This window comes from Schistocerca nitens, chromosome 1 (assembly GCF_023898315.1).
Source record: "Schistocerca nitens isolate TAMUIC-IGC-003100 chromosome 1, iqSchNite1.1, whole genome shotgun sequence".
In the NCBI taxonomy this organism is placed as follows: Eukaryota; Metazoa; Arthropoda; class Insecta; order Orthoptera; family Acrididae; genus Schistocerca; species Schistocerca nitens.
The window spans coordinates 340,256,636-340,283,645 of record NC_064614.1 but is presented as its reverse complement, the minus strand read 5'-3'; the positions used below and the strand labels follow the sequence as shown (position 1 = coordinate 340,283,645).

Below are 27,010 nucleotides of genomic sequence, written 5' to 3'. Positions count from 1 at the left end.
ACGATGAGGCTCGCCTTTGTCTGCACCCTGGTTGGAAGCCAATGTTACTCAGACATACTGCCTCCCCCCCGAGGGAGAGGGAAGAAAAAAAACCTTGTGACTAGTAGATATGTCACTGCTGACTCAGTCTTACTCTGAAACCCTTTACCTGAACTTGTTCCCGATTATACACAATTCCTTATCCTTTAACATGAGCACCCTTCCAGTTTGCTGCGAGCGGGCCACTTGGTATAGATGGCCAATATGTTGAGTTACCCTGGTGTTGCAGTCATGGATGGCTGTCCACAAATACATCCAGAAAAAACCCTACATTAACCACAACATAATTTTCTCATTGGTCAAATCCCTCTTCCTCCTAAGCCACAACATCCATTACTAAAGCTTCTGATTCAGCAAATCACTTATGAAACCACCAAATACCAGGAATTCCGCATATGTGTTGATTGCAGGCATTGATTAATGCAACCCCACATTTTTGCACTCATGCTGATCAGGATGATGAGTAAGCTTCTTTTCAGCATGACCATACCCACCCCCCTCCTTCCCTCACGACCCCTTTCCTACTAACTTATACCCCTGCAGTTCTTTGGAATTGCCAGTTCAGATTGCCCAGTGATATAGTGCCCACAGGTCTGTTAACAATCAATTTTTCACCCGCCACTACAACCTCAAGAAATTACTTACTACTTTTTCGAACACTGTAATACTTACCTTTCGTAACATAACTACCAACTGGAGCTAACAAGATTAGTTTGTTGCTATAGGCTACAGTATTTTATACACTGTACCCCACCCAGTAACAGCCTCTATCGTGTGTTACGAGTATTTTTGAACAACCCAGCCCTTCTGTGTACTACTCATTGGTAGCATTTTACTATTTAATAGATCTCACTGTGATATCACTGCCCCCACCGAACAGGTGTTTGCACACTTGTCTTATGCCTATAATTTGTGGCTCCCCCCCTCTCCTGTGGTATTTGACAGAGCAACCAATGGTACTAACATTGCCTGACAATTGGCCGTCTCTTCCCAATCACTGACATTCACAGCTGGTCTGATCTTTAACTGACCTGGTAAACAAAGAGACAGGGCAGATTACGCTAGACTGTGCCACTGCGCGTATCACAGATTGGCACCACCACCAGTATCTCAGTGGTATAGTTATTCCAAGTTCTGTACGTATCCCCTTAGTAATTATCCTATTTGGTTTATTGATATGGGCAGCCTTTAGAAAAGGACTGTTTGTGCATCTTTGATCACCTCTTCCTGCTGTCCCTGAACTTCAACCTCCTGTGGAATATCATGCTTAAGTTTTATAATGGGAGCAGGAATGTTCCTTGTTGCCCCTTACTGTAGTAGCCCAGTAGAAAACAGCCATGGTCTGAGTGCCGTGTCAATAGAAAAGAAATAGTAAATAAATAAAATACCTCCAAAACGAAAAGGCATGGCCCTCCTTTATATACAAGCAACAAAGTGAATCACTGTGTGCGTGTGAAGTGATGCAAAAATGTTAACCCCCTTTCCCTCTCTGTGCATCACCCCTTCTGGAACCCCCCACTCATACATTCCCGTGGAAGTTGCAGTATGCCACAAATGCCACAACGTGCCACTCCCCCCCCCCCCCCAACTCCCCCCCTCGCAGCCAGCAACCTACACTGCTGCCAGCACCAACAGCTGATCATGCAGCCATTTGCAGTGCCTCACATCACTGCCACACCATCCACCATCGTCCAAATTTTGTCACGCAAGATCTCATTACCAAATTATTGTTATTCTGTCAATGCAAATTTTAAAAAAATCAAAAATGTATTGTCAAAATTATGTAAGGCTATCCTTTGCAGGAGCCCCATAGTAACTGTCAATTTGTGCCCCCCCCCCTCCTATCGCCAATGCTTCACTCCTGAGGAGGGGAGAAGGGTGTACAGTTGAGACTGTTACTGAATGGATTTAAAACTGTAAAAATTTGATTTTATTTTTTACTTGATGTTCGTCAGTGCCTTCTGCTGTCAGCTAGTTGCAGCATATAAGTCATGTTGCACAAAATGGGACAGAACCACATTGAAACTCATGTGTTGAACGATCAGCAACTAAACTCACATGTTGCTGATGAGGTAACGCTACTGAACTGCGCATCTGCAACTTGGCTGTCTAATAGGTAGGGTTGGAGTTGGTCACTTGTAGGTGGAACCGTGGGAAGCCACTGGGGGTGCCTGTTTCTTCTGCTGGCAGCTTCTGACCCAACCATACACTCTCCTCTCCTGCTCTCTTGGGCAGTTGCACATTCAGTTTCAGTGACTTCTCTAGGCCTGCAATTCTTTCTTAATGCATTAAATAACCATGCTCTTAAAACGTGTTTTGACTTCTTCACATCAACGGGTGCCCACTGCTTTCCCTTCCTTGCCAATCTTGGCACTTTAACAATATATCAATAGGTTCCTTAATTCTTAGACAGTAGATGCAATTGCTTAGTACTTCCATTTACTTTGTATTTAAGTTAGGTACTTGTATACATCACATTCATATTTGGTTGTGCCTTTTGCCAGTCTGTCGTGCATGTGCACAGGTTAATGCCTCATCTCCTACTACTGATGTCAGTGTGTATTGTTCAGTGCGGGCAGCTGAGCCATAAGCTAATTTTGTTTATAATTTCACTTTGGGTTAAGTGGTGTTTTACTTCTCATTGCTGTTAACTTATGCTTACGTGTACAAATCAAAAGGATACTTATGCCTGTACACATTACTTTACCTTAAAACACACTCAACAAGCAAGATGTATGAGACAGGCGAAATACCCTCAGACTTCAAGAAGAATATAATAATTCCAATCCCAAAGAAAGCAGGTGTTGACAGATGTGAAAATTACCAAACTATCATAATAAGTCACAGCTGCAAAATACTAATGCGAATTCTTTACAGACGAATCGAAAAACTGATAGAAGCCAACCTCGGGGAAGATCAGTTTCGCTTCCGTAGAAACGTTGGAACACATGAGGCAATACTGACCCTACAACTTATCATAGAAGAAAGATTAAGGAAAGGCAAACCTACGTTCCTAGCATTTGTAGACTTAGAGAAAGCTTTTGACAATGTTGATTGGAATACTCTCTTTCAAATTCTGTAGGTGGCAGGCTAAAATACAGAGATCGAAGGGCTATTTACAATTTGTACAGAAAGCAGATGGCAGTTATAAGAGTCGAGGGGTATGAAAGGGAAGCAGTGGTTGGGAAGGGAGTGAGACAGGGTTGTAGCCTCTCCCCGATGTTATTCAATCTGTATATTGAGCAAGCAATAAAGGAAACAAAAGAAAAGTTCGGAGTAGGTATTAAAATCCATGGAGAAGAAATAAAACTTTGAGGTTCACCGATGACATTGTAATTCTGTCAGAGACAGCAAAGGACTTGGAAGAGCAGTTGAATGGAATGGATGAAGATCAACAAAAGCAAAACAAGGATAATGGAATGGAATCGAATTAATTCGAGTGATGCTGAGGGAATTAGATTAGGAAATGACACGCTTAAAGTAGTAAAGGAGTTTGCTATTTGGGGAGCATAATAACTGATGATGGTCAAAGTAGAGAGGATATAAAATGTAGACTGGCAATGGCACGGAAAGCGTTTCTTAAGAAGAGAAATTTGTTAACATCGAGTATTGAGTTAACTGTGAGGAAGTCGTTTCTGAAAGTATTTGTATGGAGTGTAGCCATGTATGGAAGTGAAACATGGACGATAAATAGCTTAGACAAGAAGAGAATAGAAGCTTTCAAAATGTGGTGCTACAGAAGAATTCTGAAGATTAGATGGGTTGATCACATAACTAATGAGGAGGTATTGAATAGAATTGGGGAGAAGAGGAGCTTGTGGCACAACTTGACTAGAAGAAGGGATCAGTTGGTAGGACATGTTCTGAGACATCGAGGGATCACAAATTTAGTATTGGAGGGCAGCGTAGAGGGTAAAACTCGTAGAGGGAGACCAAGAGATGAATACACTAAGCAGATTCAGAAGGATGTAGGTTACAGTAGGTACTGGTAGATGAAGAAGCTTGCACAGGATAGAGTAGCATGGAGAGCTGCATCAAACCAGTCTCAGGACTGAAGACCACAACAACAACAACAAAACACACTCTAGAAGAAAAATTACACTTAGAGTTATGTACACTATGTACAATTGTCCTCTGAGAGAAAGAAAAAATGCTACATAGCTTCACCATTCTATAAAAGCTTTTATATCTTTGTGAGGGTGGAGACCCTTGTCTCTTCCTGTTTTCTCATAGATTATGCTGTACATCCCAGGGTATGTTATTTTGGAAATTACACATGGTCCAGAATAGAGTAACTGCCAGTTGCTATCCAGTTTGCCAAATTTTGTCGATTTAGGGTGCATCCATAAGAGGACTCATTTTCCTTCAAAAAATAGTGTAACACATTTCAATTTCTTATTAAAAATTTTATTTCTATACTCGACCTTATTTTCTAGCGTAACCATGGCCTGTTTCATTTTGTCTTGTAGTGTCATTTCTGTAGTGGATACCTTTGATATGGCCGACTCCCACTAATTCAATTGTTTTGTCTGGAACATCAATTCATTAGGTATGAAACCTGTGGAAGAATGTGGAAGGTTATTGACAACTTGTGTTAAAGGAGTTATGTATTCTACCCATCAGGTGTGTTTGTGATGTGTTTAAGTCCTAATAAACCAGTTAAGTTTAGTAAAGACTCAGTCCATTGGGCTTGCTTCTGTGTGAAAAAAGCTTACTAATACATGTTTTATTCCCTGTGTGGTCATAAATTGTTTCCACTTTTCCCCAACGAAATATAAATCATTATCAGTTAGTAGTACCTTTGGTTTACCTGCTCTTTTCAAATATTCTCCCTCAATTCTTTTTCTGATATTTATGGATGTCACATTTTTAATGGCATACTTTTTGACATGTTTCAAGAAAATATCATATAGTGCTACTATGTATCGTATTCCTCCTTTACTTTTTGGATATGGACCAGCTATGCACAGGGATACTATATCTACAGGTTGTTTTTGTGAGTATTGGCTGTAGCTCAGTATATTTTGACACATCAGACAGTTTTGAGTTTTGGCCTATTGCACACTTTTCTTAATATCTGTAGGACTCACCTTCTCAAATTTGGAAAATAACAAAGTGTTGCAATTTTTTCTGTACATTTGCCTACTCCATAATGTCCCCATACTTCATGTGTGTGTCATAAATTCATCAATATAATCTTCAGGACTACACACAAACCATTGATCAAATGTTTCATGTTTCCCATGAAACAAAACGCCCTTGTACTCCTCATACTATGTACTTACAATTCCACTTTCATCTTGCTTAAGATTTTGCATGACTTTACTCCATCTGCGATCTTGTTGTTTTATAATTTTTATTTGGTTACAAAACTTATGGTAATCAGACTGTTGTGTTGTACCTTACATTAATAACATTTTGATCTGCATCGTGCTCTGTTGATTCACCAAATTCCTCTAAACCTTGTGGTAACCTGGACAAGGCATCTGACTTCCTCTGATATAAATGATCTCAAAATTGAATTACTGAAAGTATAAACATGACCTAGCCAATCTATGGTGCAATAGTTTACTTGTTAAAAGAAAAGACTGTGACTGATGATCACAGTAAACTTTCGTATTCTTACCCCGCAAAAAATATTCACACTTTTTAAATGCCCATATTACAGGTAAACTTTCCAGTTCTGACACAAAGTAAGATCTTTCTGCCTCTGATAATGTGTGACTAGCAAAACTGATGTCCTTGGGTACTTCTTTACCTTCATCATGAACAAACATATCCACAGCCCCTGAGATGAGGCATCTGTGCATAGACAAAAATCCTATGTCAGGGTGGCTGAGAATCTGACACTTATCATCCCATAACCAAGGCCTCTTTTTTGTAACAAGCTGAGTAATGCATCGCTGTTCATTCGTTGCTGTGGTATGAATTTATGAAAAAAGGATGCTAGTCCTAAAAAAGCTTTTAGGTGTTTTTGTTCCTTGGAGATGGACAACTGTGTATGGCATCAAAATTTTTTGTATCAGATACTACACATTGTTATGACACAACATTTCCTAAAAATTTGACCTGCTCCCTACCAAAACTACACATTTTTAAATGAGCTGTTGTTCCGTAATCTGCAAATTGTTGAAGTGCCTGTTCAAACAACCTGACATGTTCCAACCAAGTGGGTGTGTATATTAGCATGTCATCTACATAAACAGTGACTTTGCTAAGCAATTCTGGTCCTAAAACCTCATCCAGTACAGATATAGACATGCCTGCACTAATGTTCAGTACAGAAGGTTGAACATGGAATTCTTAACTTTTGCCACCACAAACAAATGCTGTATATTTTTGACTTTCTTTGTGGACCTTTATTTGCCAGTAGGACTCCCTGAGATTGAGTATACTGAAATAGTTTGTAATGTAAAACTTTAGAAGCTGTTTGTCCAAGTTGTCCGGTCTTATGCGTACTGGGACTAAAACCTTATTGATACCTGCCGCACCGAGAACTAATCTTACAGACCTGTTTGGTTTACTTACTGGTAATATAGGACTACAATAAGGTGAAAATGAAGGTTGTATAATTCCCCATTTAATCATATGACTGATCTCTTCCCTTACTCCTTCTCGTTTTGCTCATGGAATGGGATATGACATTACACAAAATGTTTCCTGTGGATAGACTTTAAAGTGATATTCATAGTTTTTGGTCACTTCTGGCTCCTTACTGAAAACATTTGCATACTTAAATAACAAGTTAGAAAGTTCTTGTCATTGCATATCATTTAGTATCTGTGACTCACTTAGTTTCTGCTCTACCATTTCATAACTAACCTCAGTGTTTGCTTCACTTATCCTTTACATAAAAGTGGCATTTACCACTACCTATGTCAATCTGTGTTTTGTATGTTCTAAATGTGTCCATGCCAATAAGACAATTAACTATAAATTTGTCAATTATAAGAAACTTGCACTTCATTGTAAACATTCAATTTTTAATGGAATAAGTGCCTGATATTCAACCAATTTTTTCTTACTTCCTGCAGCAGTTTGCACCTTACAATTCTGGACAGGAAATCTTGGAAATTTGCCTCTCTACTTTAATTCACAGAAAAAGGTATTTGACATTAGTAGTTCCACATGTATCTAAAATTAACTGTGTGTCAATGTTAAATATGTGAATTTTAAATTTTCCCGGCGAACTGACTGTTCAAACAAATTTCGGGCTTGCAGCCAGTCGTAATTCAATACTTCGCACGATATTTTAACTGGGCACCTGCCAGTCATCTTCAGGTGAGCTGTAGCAGACTGGCGAAAATGTCCTCCATTCCGCAATATATAGTGTACGGTAACTATTCTGCGCATGCGTTGAAAATTTTATAGATTAACCACTCTGCCCGCCAGCAGCGCCCTTGCTGCTGGAATAGCGAAACTCAGTCCCCCTCTGCATTGCTGTTTGCCACAGCTGTCGACGCACTCTGTCGTCTTTGATTTGAGCAAACCATGGAGATGATGGGATTCCATGCACTGTCCAACTCTAAGCCGCTGTCACGGTTTAATGGATTTTCTGTCAGTCATATTTCTACAGCTTCTTTAATAATGGAGTAAAAGAAAGACGTTGCTGTGGACAAAATCATTGTTTTCTCATACTCCATTAAATGTCCAACATAAAAGCAATGTTCAGCAATAGCAGACTTGCTTGGCTGCAAAAGTTGGGTGTGATGTTGATGTTCAGTGCAGCGTTCTTTCACGGTGCACGTGGTTTGCCCTCTTTATAAACCTTTCCTGTTGATATCACTGCTTTGTTCAGGATCTGGTAATATTTTCTTCTAAAAGATTGTGGAGCCTATTTTCCATAGCTTGTAGGTTAATATTTACCTTGTTCACTAATTCACTTTCTTTCTTCTGAAAAGCTTTTTCTACTACATATGTGTATAACTTTCAATCTGTTACTAACTTCTGTGCAATGATACTCTCCTACATGCTTCAGTTTGACTAATGATATCACTTAGATTTTCATTAATGCTCTCTCTCTCTCCTTCTTAGCACATACTGAGTCAACGTCTAATGTTGCTACCCTTAAAGTAAGCTCTTCTACAGCTACAGGTACACCTTCATCATCTTTATTTAGTTTGTTAACAACAGTGGTTACCTATCTTACTATCAAACACAACTGGTTTTGTATGGCTTCAATATCTGTGTTTGCATCTATGATTTTCTTTATCTGTCACTCTACTGGATCATGACGTTTGTTAAAAGAATCTACCTTTTGTTTTAACCCCGTAATGTTACTGTTAACTTCAGAAAGTACTTCATGCTTTACTATTTTTCATATCATTGAATTTTTCATCGATTTCAGTGCAAAAACTTTTGGCTAAGACATTGAATTTATGTGAGACCGTCTCTTGCAAATCCTTGAATACTTGTTTTTGTTCTTGTTTCATTATACTTAGGTCTTGTGTGACAGTGTTCAGATTGTGTGTCAAATTATCAATTTTGGAATTCATATCTTGATTTATATCACTGAAATTGGTGTTCATATTGTGTTTCCTATCACTGAGATGAAGCACTCAAGGTTTCCCTGCCACAAAAGTTTCTATAAAATCCAGTTAACCCAAAAAATGATTTAAGCTTTTTTTTTTTTTAGCAATAGCAACAAATTTCTCTTTATCAAGTGCATTTTCTTTCTCACTTATAACATGTTCTAAAAAGTTTACTCATCCACATCAAATTTACAGCTACCTATTTCCAAACTCATACCTCCTGATTCCAAATTTGAAAATACATCTCTTAAAAATCCAAATGCTGTTCCCAAGGCTTTTCAGTGACCAAAATGTCATCAATATATACAATTAATTTTGAACTCACTTCACTTCCCAAGACAGAATCAAGAGCACTTATGAATTCAGCTATAGATACATTAAGTCCAAATGGTACCACACAGTACTGAAAACACTTACCTCCATACAAATATGTTGTATACTTTCTAGGACTAATTTCAAGTGGGATCTGGTGAAATCCAGAGGTCAAGTCCAAACTACTCAAGTATTTTACATAATCAAATTTGTGTAACAGCTCAGCCATGTTCTCAGGACGGACAGTCTCTCTAATAAGAAATTTATTAAAACGTCTAGCGTCCAAAACAATTATCACTCCATCATTTCTCTTACTTACCACAACATAAAGCATTATTGTAAGCACTCCTACTTCTCTCAATTACCCCACACTTATCCATTTTCTGAATTTCTTTCTCAACATCCTTCCTTTTAGAAAAGATTATATTATTGGCTTGAGAAAGAAAAATACATCTCTAAATTAAACCATGCACTGATAGCCTTTTACTCTCCCTCGTGTTTCACTGAAGATATTTCTAATCTCCAATAACAAATTCTTAATTTGTTCCTTTTGTTTGTCATTTAGAATCTACTACACTCTCAAAATCCTGATCCGCAGTCTGATCAAAATTTATATCATCTTCAAACTCCTGGTACTCACGTTGGCTCACAGTGTTTTGCAAATAGTTACAACTATCCCCACAGTTTAGAATACAGAAATTAGTTCTTACATAAGAAGTACTTTTAGGTTCCAAAATAAAGGATTCTTCAAAATTCCATCCAAAACAAGGTTCAACTTAAACTTCCCAATCCATACTGAGAATTATATTTCCTTCCAGGCCAGGGCTCACTAAGTATCCACATTCAAAGGTTTTGCCTTCCATAATAAAATTTATAAGTACTTGAGATTTTACCACTTTGCTTTGCTTACCTGCAGTCCTCTTCTCTTTATACCTACAATGGGCATTTCCACAAAATTTTTAATGTTGTTGTTTTGGTCTTCAGTCCGGGGACTGGTTTGATGTAGCTCTCCATGCTACTCTATCCTGTGCAAGTTTCTTCACCTCCCTGTACCTACTGCAACCTACATCCTTCTGAATCTGCTTAGTGTATTCATCTGTTGGTCTCCTTCCACGATTTTTACCCTCCATGCTGCCCTCCAATACTAAATTGGTGTTCCCTTGGTGCCTCAGAACATGTCCTACCAACCGATCCCTACTTCTAGTCAAGTTGTGCCACAAATTTCTCTTCTCCTCAATTCTATTCAATAGATCCTCATTAGTTATGTGATCTACCCATCTAATCATCAGCATTCTACTGTAACACCACATTCTGAAAGCTTCTATTCTCTTCTTGTCCAAACTACTTATCATCCATTTTTCACTTCCATACATGGCTACACTCCATATAAATACTTTCAGAAATGACTTCCTGACACTGTCAAAGATGTTACTGACTGTATGTTTCTACTTCAGTCTAGACGTGTTACTTCTCTTCCAATATTGTTTGCAAACATTGTAACTTCTCTGGAGACAATACGCAGTAAATTTCTGAAGATGGCCTTGTAAGCCAAAAACCAGTTAACAATAAAAGTAATATTGTAGAACAAAAGCAAACTGGTAATTTTCATTTATTATAATGTTGTTCTACCAAGAACCAACAGAAAATTCTGTTAACATCAACTACATTCCATTATCCTCGTTTTGCTTTTGTTGATGTTCATCTTATATCCTCCTTTCAAGACACTGTCCATTCCGTTCAATTGCTCTTCCAGGTCCTTTCTTGTCTCTGATAGAATTACAATGTCATCAATGAACCTCAAAGTTTTTATTTCTCCTCCATGGCAGGCAACAATCCTGTCTCACTCCCTTCCCAATCACTGCTTTCCTTTCATGCCCCTCAACTCTTCTAACTGCCATCTGGTTCCTGTACAAATTGTAAATAGCCTTTGGCTCCCTGTATTTTACGCCTGCCACCTTCAGAATTTGAAAGAGTGTATTCCAATCGACATTGCCAAAAGATTTCTGTAGGTCTACAAATGCTAGAAATGTAGGTTTCCCTTTCCTTAATCTATGTTCTGAGATAAGTCATATGGTCAGTATTGCCTCATGTGTTCCAACATTTCTACCAAATTCAAACTGACCTTGCCTGAGGTCAGCATCTACCAGTTTTTTCATTTGTCTGTAAAGAATTTGTGTTAGTATTTTGCAGCCATGACTTATTAAACTGATACTTCAGTAATTTTCACTTCTTTCTACACTTACTTTCTTTGGGATTGGAATTATTATATTCCTCTTGAAGTCTGAGGGTATTTTGCCTGTCTCCTTCATCTTGCTCACCAGATGGTAGAGTTTTGTCAGGGCTGGCTCTCCCAAGGCTATCACTAGTTCTAATAGAATGTTATCCACTCCCAGAGTCTTGTTCCAACTTAGATCTTTCACTCCTCTGTCAAATTTTTCATGCAGTATCATATCTCCCATTTCATCTTCATCTACATCCTCTTCCATTTCCATAATATTGTCCTCAAGTACATCACCCTTGAATAGACCCTCTATATAATACTTCCACCTTTCTGATTTTCCTTCTTTTCTTAGAATTGGGTTTCTATCTGACCTCTTGATATTCATACAAGTGGTTCTCTTTGCTCCAAAGGTCTCTTTAATTTTCCTGTAGGCAGCATCTGTCTTACCAATTGTGATATATGCCTCTACACCATTAATTGGTCCTCTAGCCATCCCTGCTTAACCATTTTGCACTTTCTGTTGATCTCATTTTTGAGACATTTGTATTCATTTTTACTTTCTTCATTTACTGATTTTTTATATTTTCTCTTTTCATCAACGAAATTCAATATATCTTCTGTTACTCAAGGATTTCTACTAGGCCTCATGGTCTTACTTACTTGATCATCTGCTGCCTTCACTATTTCATCTCTCAAAGCTACCTATTCTTCTTCTACTGCATTTCTTTCCCCCATTATTGTCAATCATTCCCTAATGCTCTCCATGAAACTCTCTACAACCTCTGGTTCTGTTAGTTATCCAGGTCCCATCTCCTTAAATTCCCACCTTTTTGCAATTTCTTCAGTTTTAATATACAGTTCATAACCAAAATATTGTGGTCAGAGTCCTCAACTGCCCCTGGAAATGTCTTACAATTTAAAATCTGGTTCCTAAATCTCTGTCTTATCATTATATATTCTGTCTGAAAACTTCCAGTATCTCCTGGCCTGTTCCATGTATACAACCTTCTTTTATGATTCTTGAACAAAGTGTTAGCTATGATTAAGTTATGCTCTGTGCAGAATTCTACCAGACAGCTTCCTCTTTCATTCCTTACCCCCATTCCATATTCACTTACTACATTTCCTTCTCTTCCTTTTCCTACTATCGAATTGCAGTCATCCTTGACTATTAAATTTTCATCTCCCTCCACTTTCTGAATAATTTCTTTTATCTCATCATACATTTCATCAATCTCTTCATCATCTGCGGAGCTAGTTGGTATATAAACTTGTACTACTGTGTTAGGTGTGGGATTTATGCCTATCTTGGCCACAATAATGCATTCATTATGAAACCTACTCCTGCATTACCCCTATTTGATTTTGTATTTATAACCCTGTATTCATCTGATCAAAAGTCTTGTTCCTCCTGCCACTGAACTTCACTAATTCCCACTATATCTAGCTTTAACCTATCCATTTCCCTTTTTAAATTTTCTAACCTACCTGCCCAATTAAGGAATCTGACATTCCATGCTCCGATCCGTAGAACGCCAGTTTTCTTTCTCCTGATAACAGTGTCCTCCTGAGTAGTCCCCACCTGGAGATCTAAATGGGGCACTATTTTACCTCCAGAATATTTTACCCAATAGGACACCATTATCATTTAATCATACAGTAAAGCTGCATGCCCTTGGGAAAAATTATGGTTGTAGTTTCCCCTTGCTTTCAGCTGTTCACAGTACCAGCACAGCAAGGCCATTTTGGTTAGTGTTACAATGCCAGATCAATCAATCATCCAGACTGTTGCCCCTGCAACTACTGAAAGTGCTGCTGCCCCTCTTCAGGAACCACATGTTTGTCTGGCCTCTCAGCAGATACCCCTCCATTTTGGTTGCACCTACAGTATGGCTGTCTGTATCACTGAGGCACGCAAGCCTCCCAAGCAATGGCATGTTCCAATTTTTACTATACTTGATCTTTTCCCTAAATTGTTCTGATATGCCACAAACTGGGTACCTGTATCAATCAAACAGCTACCTATCCACAGACCAGTCTTAATTTTGATGTAAGGTCGCTCAAAATGTGAATCATCTTCACTGTTGTCAGACACTTCATGCAAAAGATCACTTTCAGTTTCATCAAATGCTACACCCACATTGTCTTCACAGGGTTTTATCAAATTTACTGGTATCATAGCATTACTATGGTTACTCATGTTGTCAGGTATAGATTGAACATAATGAATAGATTCCATGCACTACTAACTTCACTTGTTACAGAAGGAACACAAAATGCAAACCTTAGCTAATGTGTTCCAGAATGCTCTTTTATCTATGTTATCATCAATCTGGTCCCAAACAAACATCAAAACGTTTTCACCTTTTTTCTCCAGCCTCACTGATGCCTCACCTTTACTGTTTGGGTCATTACTCTGCATGAAATTAATGAATAACTGCTTTGACTCTGTTGGTATTTCATGACTCTCACTTACAACATCACATACATAACTTACCTTACCTGTATTGCCAACATAATGTACAAATAACTCTGAAACTACACTATTCTTAAACTCCACAAATACCTGGTACTCATCATCATCATACTCCTCCAAAATTACTTCATCAACATCACTAGCAATGCAAGTTTCATGTCTATCAAAGTCACTTGCCTCACCTACATTCATTTGCAATAAGCTACCAATCTCAGACTTACCAACTTCATTAATTTCATAGCTCTCACTCACATCTACACCAAAAATATCACTTAGTTCAGATCCATCACAGTCATCATCTGATTTACCTACATTGACAATACTGTTTTCCACTCAAGAGAAGAAATCATTAGTACATGTTACACAAAAATTCTCACAACTCTCACATTCTGGTTTGAGATTAGCACCTACACTACCATAATTAAAATGGTATTCCAAAACTTTCGATCAAAATATAGCTGCAAAAGCTGATATTCCTTCTGTTAAATTTCAGATACATGTGCCATATCCTTGACACTGTTATTATTGTCTAATTTCAAGTGTGACTTAGGGGGTCCTATGCTTGTAAAAGTTCCTCACCCCCAAACTATAGACTTCCATTGAGGGGAACTGCTGTTTCCTGAGTAGTTACCTCTATGATTGTTTCTCTATTAAAATGCCTATGGTTATCCCCATTTTTCCTACCCTGATGATTTTGAGAATTTCTCTCTCTATTGACACTTTGATCCTGATAGAAGTTCCCGTTATCTTTGTTTCTGTAATTATTCTCATTGTGACTTCTATCATTCTGATTATTATGCTACATACTTCCTTGTGCTGCCCTATCCAGCCTGTCAACATATTGCAAAAATTGCTCAAGACAATCATCAAGTCCATGTACTAAACCACTCTGGCATCTTTCTGGTAATCTCCTTTTAAGTGCATCAATCCAGGTTATTTCGTCAAATGGTTTGTCAAGATGTGCTAATTTTTTAAGTTGGTTCTTACAAAACTCTAGCAAAGTGCTGTCCCTATTTCTATAATTAGAACTATTCAAAAATTCACTTTTGATTCTGAACTGTATAGGTTCTGACCCAAATTTTTAAAAACTTTTCATGAAAGCGTGATATGTTTCCCACTGATTTAAATTTAAATTTACCCAAGACAAAGCTTCATCTTCATGACATCATTTAACAAATTAAGGTTTGTGATTGTCATTCATGCCTGACACAAAACCATCTCTGCACCGGTGCAGAAAATCCACTGGATGTATATTATCTGATGGAAAACTTTTGATAGTAGTGTTGGACCATGCAGTACCATTGTTTGTACACAGACTTTGGTTCAGACAAATTTCCTAAATTGCTTCTACTAAATTATGTAGCTGAAACATTTAAATCTGTTTTATAACACTTTTATTACATCACAGATATGACACAAATGTTAATACAAGACTGCTGTGTACCTGTTACAAAATTATCTGCTTTTGACTGTTTGCACTAAGGTTTATGTGGACTCTGATAGTAGAAGCATAGCTGTTTTCATTGTTTAACACAGTTAGTTTGATGATTAAGATTAAAATTGAATAACTCTTAGAGTGGTTTACAGAATTTATAATAATAAACAAGTTGAAACAATATTGTTAATGTTTCCAAAATAGAATGTTTTAAAATAATACTCAATTTACAAAACTACAGTCTGGATGATTGACTGATCTGGCCTTGTAACACTAACCAAAATGGCCTTGCTGTTCTGGTACTGCGAACGCCTAAAAGCAAGGGGAAACTACAGCCATAATTTTTCCCAAGGGCATGCAGCTTTACTGTATGATTAAATGATGATGGTGTCCTCTTGGGTAAAATATTCCGGAGGTAAAATAGTCCTCCATTCGGATCTCCGGGCAGGGACTACTCAAGAGGACGTCGTTATCAGGAGAAAGAATACTGGGGTTCTACGGATCGGAGTGTGGAATGTCAGATCCCTTAATCGGGCAGGTAGGTTAGAAAATTTAAAAAGGGAAATGGATAGCTTAAAGCTAGATATAGTGGGAATTAGTGAAGTTCGGTGGCAGGAGGAACAAGACTTTTGGTCAGGTGAATACAGGGCTATAAATACACCAATCAAATAGGGGTAATGCAGGAGTAGGTTTAATAATGAATAAAAAAATAGGAGTATGGGTAAGCTACTACAAACAGCATAGTGAATGCATTATTGTGGCCAAGATAGACATAAAGCCCACACCTGACACAGTAGAAATTTGTATGCCAACTAGCTCCGCAGATGATGAAGAGATTGATGAAATGTATGATGAGATAAAAGAAATTATTCAGAAAGTGAAGGGAGATGAAAATTTAATAGTCAAGAATGACTGGAATTCGATTGTAGGAAAAGGAAGAGAAGGAAATGTAGTAAGTGAATATGGAATGGGGGTAAGGAATGAAAGAGGAAGCTGTCTGGTAGAATTCTGCACAGAGCGTAACGTAATCATAGCTAACACTTTGTTCAAGAATCATAAAAGAAGGTTGTATACATGGAACAGGCCTGGAGATACTGGAAGTTTTCAGACAGAATATATAATGATAAGACAGAGATTTAGGAACCAGATTTTAAGTTGTAAGACTTTTCCAGGGGCAGATGTGGACTCTGACCACAATCTATTGGTTATGAACTGCAGATTAAAATTGAAGAAACTGCAAAAAGTTGGGAATTTAAGGAGATGGGACCTAGATAAACTGACTAAACCAGATGTTGTAGAGAGTTTCATGGAGAGCATAAGGGAAACATTGACAGGAATGGGGGAAAGAAGTACAGTAGAAGAAGAATGGGTAGCTCTGAGGGATGAAGTAGTGAAGGCAGCAGAGGATCAAGAAGGTAAAAAGACGAGGGCTAGTAGAAATCCTTCAGTAACAGAAGATATATTGAATTTCATTGATGAAAGGAGAAAATATAAAAATTCAGTAAATGAAGAAAGTAAAAAGGAATACAAACGTCTCAAAAATGAGATCAACAGAAAGTGCAAAATGGCTAAGCAGGAATGGCTAGAGGACAAATGTAAGGATGTAGAGGCTTATCTCACTAGGGGTAAGAGAGATGCTGCCTACAGGAAAATTAGAGAGACCTTTGGAGAAAAGGGAACCACTTGTATGAATACCAAGAGGTCAGATGGAAACCCAATTCTAAGAAAAGAAGGAAAAGCAAAAATGTGGAAGGAGTATATAGAGGGTCTTTACAATGGCGATGTACTTGAGGACAATATTATGGAAATGGAAGAGGATGTAGATGAAGATGAAATGGGAGATATGATACTGCGTGAAGAGTTTGACAGAGTACTGAAAGACCTGAGTCGAAACAAGGCCCCCGGAGTAGACAACATTCCATTAGAACTGCTGACAGCCTTGGGAGAGCCAGCGCTGACAAAACTCTACCACCTGGTGAGCAAGATGTATCAGACAGTCAAAATACCCTCAGACTTCAAGAAGAATATAATAATTCCAGTCCCAAAGAAAACAGATGTTGACAGACGTGAAAATTACCGAACTATCAGTTTAATAAGTCACAGCTGCAAAATACTAACGCGAATTCTTTGCTGACGAGTGGAGAAACTGATAGAAGCCGACCTTGGGGAAGATCAGTTTGGATTCCGTAGAAATGTTGGAACACGTGATGCAATACTGACCCTACGACTTATCTTAGAAGAAAGAGTAAGGAAAGGCAAACCTACGTTCTAGCATTTGTAGACTTAGAGAAAGCTTTTGACAATGTTGATTGGAATACTCTCTTTCAAATTCTGAAGGTGGCAGGGGTAAAATACAGGGAGCGAAAGGCTATTTATAATTGGTACAGAAAGCAGATGGCAGTTATAAGAGTTGAGGGGTATGTAAGGGAAGCAGTGGTTGGGAAGGGAGTGAGACTGGGTCGTAGTTTATCTCCGATGTTATTCAATCTGTATATTGAGCAAGCAATAAAGGAAACAAAAGCCTCCGTGCACGCTTGAATCTCTCTGATTTTACATTCGTGATCTCCTCGGGAGGTATAAGTAGGGGGAAGCAATATATTCGATACCTCATCCAGAAACGCACCCTCTCGAAACCTGGCGAGCAAGCTACACCGCGATGCAGAGCGCCTCTCTTGCAGAGTCTGCCACTTGAGTTTGCTAAACATCTCCGTAACGCTATCACAGTTATCAAATAACCCTGTGACGAAACGCACCGCTCTTCTTTGGATCTTCTCTATCTCCTCCGTCAACCCGATCTGGTATGGATCCCACACTGATGAACAATACTCAAGTATAGGTCGAACGAGTGTTTTGTAAGCCACCTCCCTTGTTGATGGACTACATTTTCTAAGGACTCTCCCAATGAATCTCAACATGTCACCCGCCTTACCAACAATTAACTTTATATGATCATTCCACTTCAAATCATTCCTTACGCATACTCCCAGATATTTTACAGAAGTAACTGCTACCAGTGTTTGTTCCACTATCATATAATTATACAATAAAGGATCCTTCTTTCTATGTATTCGCAATACATTACATTTGTCTGTGTTAAGGGTCAGTTGCCACTACCTGCACCAAGTGCCTGTCCGCTGCAGATCTTCCTGCATTTCGCTACAATTTTCTAATGCTGCAACTTCTCTGTATACTACACCATCATCCGCGAAAAGCCACTTGGAACTTCCGACACTGTCTACTAGGTCATTTATATATATTGTGAAAAGCAATGGTCCCATAACACTCCCCTGTGGCACGCCAGAGGTTACTTTAACGTTTGTAGACGTCTCTCCATTGATAACAACATGCTGTGTTCTGTTTGCTAAAAACTCTTCAATCCAGCCACACAGCTGGTCTGATATTCTGTAGGCTCTTACTTTGTTTATCAGGCGACAGTGCTGTCAGAGACAGCAAAAGACTTGGAAGAGCAGCTGAATGCAATGGACAGTGGCTTGAAAGGTGGGTATAAGATGAACATCAACAAAAGTAAAACGAGGGTAATGGAACGTAGTCGAATTATATCGGGTGATGCTGAGGGAATTAGATTAGGAAATGAGACACTTAAAGTAGTAAAGGAGTTTGACTATTTGGGGAGCAAAATAACTGATGATGGTCAAAGTAGACAGGATATAAAATGTAGAATGGCAATGGCAGAAGAAATATTTGTTAACATCGAGTATAGATTTAAATGTCAGGAAGTCGTTTCTGAAAGTATTTGTATGTAGTGTAGCCATGTATGGAAGTGAAACGTGGACGATAAATAGCTTAGACAAGAAGAGAATAGAAGCTTTTGAAATGTGATGCTACAGAAGAATGCTGAAGATTAGATGGGTAGATCACATAACTAATGAGGAGGTATTGAATAGAATTGGGGAGAAGAGGAGCTTGTGGCACATCTTGACTAGAAGAAGGGATTGGTTGGTAGGATAAGTTCTGAGACAGCGAGGGATCACCAATTTAGTATTGGAGGGCAGTGTGGAGGGTAAAAATCATAGAGGGAGACCAAGATATGAATACACTAAGCAAATTCAGAAGGATGTAGGCTGCAGTAGGTACTGGTAGATGAAGAAGCTTGCACAGGATAGAGTAGCATGGAGAGGTGCATCAAACCAGTCTCAGGACTGAAGACCACAACAACAACAACTTTTGGATAAAACTATATTTCATGACATTTTAGTTAAGAATTATAATAAAGAAATTCAAAGTGTGCAAATAAACATGAATTAACCTCACAGTACTATTACAATATGTTCTCATTACATTTATCAATATTACACGCAAATCACGCATTAGTATTGGTTATCCCAGAATAGTCAGGTGTCACAGATTTTATTTAGCAATGTGCTGTTCTGTTACATTACAAGGTGACCATTTTATGACTATCTATCTAAACAAACACATAGGATATTGACATACACAAAGAAGTTATGAACCAATAAATCTCTACTACCTGTATGGAGAGGATTGCACTTAATAATGTAAGAACAACATTCATTCACAGTACATTCAGCAAAGGCAGAATCTTTCTTTGTCAGTCTCCAGCTCTTTTCATGTTCCTTAGTCTAGTAGTTATAGCCTCACCTGATTGCCCTATGTATAATTTGCTACACAAGATGCAGGAAAGCCTATAAATTCCATTCTGTTCTGTAGTAAGTCTTTAGCTCTGAACTGGAAGTGAGCAACATTGTTCCTAGTACACAAAGTCAAATACATATTATGGATTAATTTTACTGTGAAATTATATGTGCTTTAAGATGAACTTAATATATTTTCAGTCTTATTAAAACTGTTGTAAGTAATGTAATAATTTGTAGTGAGTGGGTGTTTGAGTGATCATTTCAGTGACAGCACACAGTGTTCAAAGTATTTTCGTTCAGTGATTGGTTCAGCAATACAAGTTTATTCTTTTGGTTTGTAGTACATTGTCATTCCTTGGTCTTAAACAAAAATATTGTATGCTATGTGGTTATGTCACTTTATCAGTACTACTGTCATAGGACAGTGCAAATACGCACCATTTTCATTGTTGATCCCAATGTGATCAGAATAATGTAATGTGATCAGAAGCAAATGTGCTACACTGGTTCAACTGTTTCACATTTCTTATGTGTTCTGTTGTCATATCCCCGTGATGGACACATCACCTACGATCAAGGCACCTATAGGCACCATATTCAGCAGAGTCTCAATTAAACTCACACCATTATGGCAGTAAAGTTCTGTTTTATGGTTCATGTAATTAAAGAGTCAGTTTGTGTTGGTACAGGTGACACCAGATGAAGCTAACTCTAGCTACATCATCAGAGCACTGAACGGGCCATTGCTTCGTCAGTGAAAGACATTTTGGCTACACAAATCAGTACGTGATGATAAAGAATGCCTGTTGCAGTCTGAGGGAAAAAGCCTTGAGTAATGGTTGCACACTGAGGAGCTGGGAGATGGCATACCCTCATAGCTGCTTAATTGTCTGTGGATGTTTGTGAGCGATGCCATGAGTGATGATGTGGTACATAACATCTGTGTGTTGTGCCTACCACCTCAAGGCACAGAAAATGTTAACAGTGTACACTGGTGATTTAGGCACAATAGCTCAGAATGTGGACCATATTTCAAAGATGTATCTTACGACAAGCATTGAAGCTGTAGGTCCACAGATGACAGCACTCCTACAATGGAGCTGTCATATATAAGCAAGTACAATTCACTGAACTTATGGTGCAAGTTGCTGCTTTGCAACATACACAACACCACTGCTCAGTGAGTAGACACAATCAACCACCATCAGCAGTTAGTTGGTAACCATTTGAAGTTCAATTCAGAAGCACAAAAATTCAAACCCCTGTATGAGATGGGAAATGCAGTGGGAAGTCAGTGATGAATGTGACTGGTTCTCCCAAAAGCATCCATCACTTATTTGTTGTAGAGCGATACAGGAGGCAACCATTTTTGGTCAATACAGGAGATAAGCTAGTTGTCTTCATGCTGCAGATGTGACGACTTTAATGACCTCTTTTGTTAGACACAATGAATTACCTATAATTGTAATAATGGTTCATGGAGTAATTAAATATTGTTGGCCGGATCTAGTGGTAGTTTTAAGGAAAAAATACTCATCTAGTTTCTTGAGGATCTCTATAAATCCATTGCTTGAACTACTTCTGTCTGGAAGCCAGGTTATCTTGAAGGTCTGTAAGCCCTATTGGTTGACATGTTTGTAGACTAACGTTGACAACAAAACTGATCCATACGTAATTTTCATATTTAATAGTTCTAGATGCTTTGCTGCTATAAATTTACAATGTTCACTCAGTGAAATACTTTCAATTTTTACACAACTCCAGAAAACTTTTACATCTCTCTTCCCTTGATTCCCGCCACACACGTGGAAGCCAACCACACCCCTTTAACATTTTCAAAGTACATCAGTAAAGATATACTCATACTAAGATCTTTCCATTTTCATGCTAAGATCTTTCCGTTTTCATGCTAAGATCTTTCCATTTTTACACAACTCCAGAAAACTTTTACATCTCTCTTTCCTTAATTCCTGCCACACATGTGGAAGCCAACCACACCCCATTAACATTTCTGAAGTACATCAGTAAAGATATATTCACACTAAGATCAAAACGTAGACCATAGAACATTAAACTGAAAATAACTTACAATAAATGAAATTCACTCAGCAGTACAATACAACAATTATGGTATCACATTAACAAAAATATATAACTTTTTGTAGCACAGTAATTTTATGAAATTTGTTTCTTAATCACTGGGGTTAACTGTGTTAGGATGACATATTACACAGTCGGAGCTTAAAACATTTCAAATAAAATTTAAAAAAAGCACAAGATCAAAAATTTGTGAATGTAAATAGTCCAAATGTCTTATTGCACATTACACTCCCCCCAGCCCCCCCCCCCCTCCCCCCTGCCGAATTTTGCTCACATTCCACAGTGAGGGAAAGTCTCTCAGGCTTGCATGATGCTTATAAATTTGAAAAGTAGAACATACAGCAACAGAAGTGTTTACAAAATCATAGGTTTCTGTGGTCTGAATAGTTGAAGGCTGGTAAAAAGAGGCATCATGTGTGCGTTTAGTACTGAATTGGAGGGTGGTGTCCTATGGTTCTTGAGACTGCTGATGGTCTTGATGATTTAATTTTTTCTTTTTTTTAGGAGACAGTACAGCTCCCAAGCTATTTCCTAGAACATTTTGCAGTGTATCAGTTTCAGAATCCAATGTCCCCTAATCACATTTACGAAATATTTCATGAGAAAATGGCAAGACAATAAAGGCTCTCAGAATCTGATTTTTTTTAAAAAAAGGAAGAAATGTCCAAACGATGTATTCACTGATTTGAAGTTAAGTGAAAAAAATAATTGGCAAAATCAGAACTAACTCATCCCTAAAAAAATTGAAAAGGGTTACTTTTCACAAAAAATATTTTAAATTTTGTAAGATGTAATTATGCTGTTGAATTTTGTACAAGTACTAATTAATAATATTAAAAAAATACTTATACTAAGACAAAATTCTAAAGCAAATATTAATGCATTAGGGATAACTAGACTAAAAATAACACTCAGTAGTCAGTAAATTTTAACTTGGATGCAGAAAATAATAGGATAAATGATTTGTTCTCTTATACACTTGACTTTCTAAAGTTACACAATTTTGGAAATGTTAATAGTATTTTGAAAACAGTCTTTTCTGTTATTTTCATCATAACTGTAAAATATGATACCACTTACAATGTTGTAAATTACGATACCAATTTCACTACCAAAAAATGCAATACGATGTCTCAGGAGCAAGTCCTCTGTGCCCTTTTGGCACTACCATGGCTTACAATACCATTTTATACTGTCAATAGTTCATGTAATACTGTGTGCAGCGTAGACACTACAAAAAACATCAAGGCATTTGATAAAGTTCTGTGTGCGACATAATTACTACTCAGTTGCAGGGTACTAGATTATGTGTGTAGTAGTTCAGATATAAGCCCAGTGTGCTAACATGGCACAAATTAAATTGAGGATACTTTATGGTAAAATCTATCACATAACTAACAGTTCTTTATGACAATTTAAGATCAAGTCAAATTGGGGTTACCATGTAATGTGTTTAAACAAACACACAACCAAGTTCACTATTGATTTGGTTCAACTCATGGCTGAGGATACTATACAACAGCAATGAAATAACTTTTTTTATAACCACTATGGTAAATGTCCATAGAACATTTTGTGTAACTAAGACTTAAAGCACAAAAACGGAAATGTCCCCTCCCGATCGTGGGAATGTCTGAAATTTACATATTATTTCTGGTTGAAAATTGACTTAAAGTAGGATAGAATTGGAAAATGTCCACTTAGATAATACACAAAATTACAGACTGTACACAGCTGATATTATGCATCAAATTTTGGGAAACAATTGCCCACAGATTTCAATATCTCTCCTCATATAGTGTTCGCATGAAGATAAGATTTATTCGTTTCAGAGCTCTGTGTCATAGATATCTACATAACATTGCATGGTGCATTCTGCACTGTTTGCAAGTAGTTCAAACACAAAGAATAGTATACATATGTTAAAAATTATCAGGCAGTATTTTCAATGTATTTACAGAAATGATAAAATGTTATATGGTATTTATGGTGTGGCAAAATGGTCTTGTACCTGTTCGTATCATTCAAGAATGACCCCCCATTATATGTTTCAATAAGTCACTGTATGGTTTTAACACTTGGTGCACATCGAGCACAAGACAAATTCAATATAGAATCTCCCATCTGGGGTAAAATGTTTCAAAATCTTAGTATACACTTCATCATGTTTTCAGGAAAGTAACAAAATAACTTTCACTTCTCATTAGATTTTTAGAAACAGTAACAATACAGTTACATGTTTCAAGTATATCATGTGACACAATATGTAGTTCATTTTGTATAGTCTTTTAAGTACTGAATACATCAACCGTCAAATGTTCCGATGTGTTGTCGTGACTTACCTTATGTGGTTCATTATAAGAATAAAAAATAAAATTTTATAAGTTCACAAATAAACAGTTTTCACTTCTCATTACCTTTCAACAGTATACAGGTATTCAGTGGTGTGTAGGTAATTCACTCAAAACATTTTCCTGTTTACTTCCTATTTTCAAGTGTCATGTTCTTTACATTAATTACCTACAAGATGCTTTATCACTTTTTTGATGTTCAGATTACTGACATGTTACCTAATTACAAAAGATGTCACACTTCACATAGAATCAACATTTCTGCATAAATGTGACTGAGTATTTACTTGTATCTGTTACTTCAAATTAAAAAACAAATTGCATTACAAACCTTGCTGACTGTGTATGTCTTTCATAAACTTTCTCCAAAGTAAAGAAAGACCAGTTCCCTAATCAGTCCCTACCTAACATCATTCTCAGCATTAGATCAGTGATACATCAATACTTCATTAAAGACATCAAACATCTCCTCATTGCACCAATATAATAACTTCACCTCATATCCTCATAATACCACCCCATTACTCCTCTAAATACTCCATAATAATAATCACCTAAGAAAAATCACCTACTTCATCTTACACAATAGATCAACCACAAACCACATAGCAGCAGGCCTCTCAACTGGCATAGCTTTTCCTCTAACGATTGAAACAGACATTACACTATTTACATATTTTATTACTTTACTGTATGTAATCATTGCATTGCTTGCATGACTCATTACTGTATACAATCATATTAATCAACTTAAGGGTCAGAAAGGTAACACTCTCTAAAATCATTTCATTACTTTCAAATACATTTCACTAGGTAGGGGTAATTTCCCTTGTTACATTGTACAAACACTGAACAATTAGTGCATGACATTAAATATCTTAGATGTAATCTTCTCCTGGTAACATCACTTAAGATTTGAGCATGACTGAGCAATTGTAATACTTAAGTTTGTAGGTAATTTAAATGTTCTGAAAAAACCCTCTTTGTACCATCAAGTTCCATTAATTCTGAAAATTCTCCATCATTATCATCACAACAAAACTCCATCACTCGTGTCAGGGAGAAAACTGCCACAACAGTGTTGTATAAAATCAACTGGATGAAAATAATTTATCACTGGGGAAACACTACAGTGGCATACTCAGAAATCTTGAGTGTCCTACATTACAGAATGCTTTTAGATAAGCACCATCTTGTATCTGTTGTACGTCTTTTTTTGATAATAGTGACCATCACTATGTAAATCTGACTCATTTGAGTCTGTTATCTCAGCTATCTTCTGAACTTTTTCATCTACATCTGAGGCAACACTATATTTTTTCATTTAATTTATTTATAAATGATATAGCTTGTTTACTAGTGTCTCCAACAGCATCTTTACATCTGTCTTCAACAGCACCTATCTCAGATCTGAGATCATTGTCCACTTCCCCTACTTTTGTCTCTAATGACTATATTTTGGATTCTGAAGCCTCTACCCTCCCCTCTCCTTTGTTCACACATTCCTCTGTAGCTTTCAATTGAGAAAACACACCAACTGTCTTTTTCAATATCTGAAATTTGTGCATTAAGCTACTTTAATGAGATTCCATTGTTTTTCGCTATTTTCTTTTTCATTGCTGACTATTCTTTTGTTTTCAAATTTTCAGTATTTTTTCCATTCATTACATTTTTTGCCATTTTTCCATTATTTTATTTCATTGATGACATTAATGCAGTAAACGTATCTTGTAAATTTAGCTGTTTGACATTTTCACGCAGCATTATTTTACTTACGTTTGACTTTACTTGTTTCTCATGATCTGGACACGAATCTAACATGCTACTTTCTAAAAATCCTGAATCTGCACTGTTTTCATTTAACTGTTTTGGTTGACTGTTGTCTAATGCATTCTGAAAAATATCTTTATTTTCTTTGTCCTGTTTAAAGTCACTAGTTGAAGCTGGTAGGTTTGGGATAATTATTTCATTGTTCTGATCACGATCTATTTCTTTGTAAATTTGTTTGTAAATTAACAATACAGGAAAAAACTGGTCGAAATGTTCACACAACACTGCACTGAGAAAATACAAAAATATTTTAATTGGTACTTAGTTTATTATTGTCCTGGATTGGGTAGGAGGTGTCGACTTTGGCAATAATGCTTCAACCTTTTACAACCATGTACATCCATAGTATTGCATTATTCCAAAACTTCTCCACATGTACTATGTCAAATTATATTTGGTTTAAAAATCATTTCACTTTGCAACATGATTTTATGCTTTTTGATCACCTGAAACATAAACAATGTCAAAAATCCAAACATACAAGTATCCTGGTCACAATGCCACCACTTTAACAATCTTCTTTGTTACACACAATGGATAACTGTTACTTTTAATAAATGTTCATGGAGTTAAAAATATTGTTGGCTGGATCTAGTGGTAGTTTTAAAGCAAAATACTCATTCTGTTTCTTGAGGATCTCTGCAAATCTGCTGCTTAAACTTCTTCTATCTGAAAGCCAGATTCTCTGGTAGGTTCTGGAAGACCTATTGGTTGACATGTTTGTAGAATAATGTAGATGACAAAACTGATTCATAAAATAATGTAGATGACAAAACGGGTTCATACATAATTTTCATATTTAATAGTTCTAGATCTCTTGCTGCCATAAATTTACAATGTTCACTCAGTGAAATACTTTCCATTTTTACACAAATCCAAAAACCTTTTACATCTCTCCTACCTTTGTTCCCACCAGACACATGCAAGACAACTGCACCCAGTTAACAGTTCCAAAGTACATCCGTAAAGATATATTCATACTGTTAATGCATCAGGATTGACCAGGGGGGGAAGGCATTAGGCACCTGTTGAGATGAAGATGACGTAAATAAAGGCAGGCCTGGAAAATCCACCGAGACTGAATGGGCAGCTGCCCAAG

At 37.2% G+C, this 27,010-nt stretch overlaps 1 protein-coding gene across 1 annotated transcript in view; it reads left to right on the top strand.

The window, feature by feature from the left end:
* Nucleotides 1–27,010, top strand: part of LOC126235616 (uncharacterized) — a 161,739-nt gene that overhangs the window by 50,732 nt on the left and 83,997 nt on the right. The window lies entirely within an intron of this gene.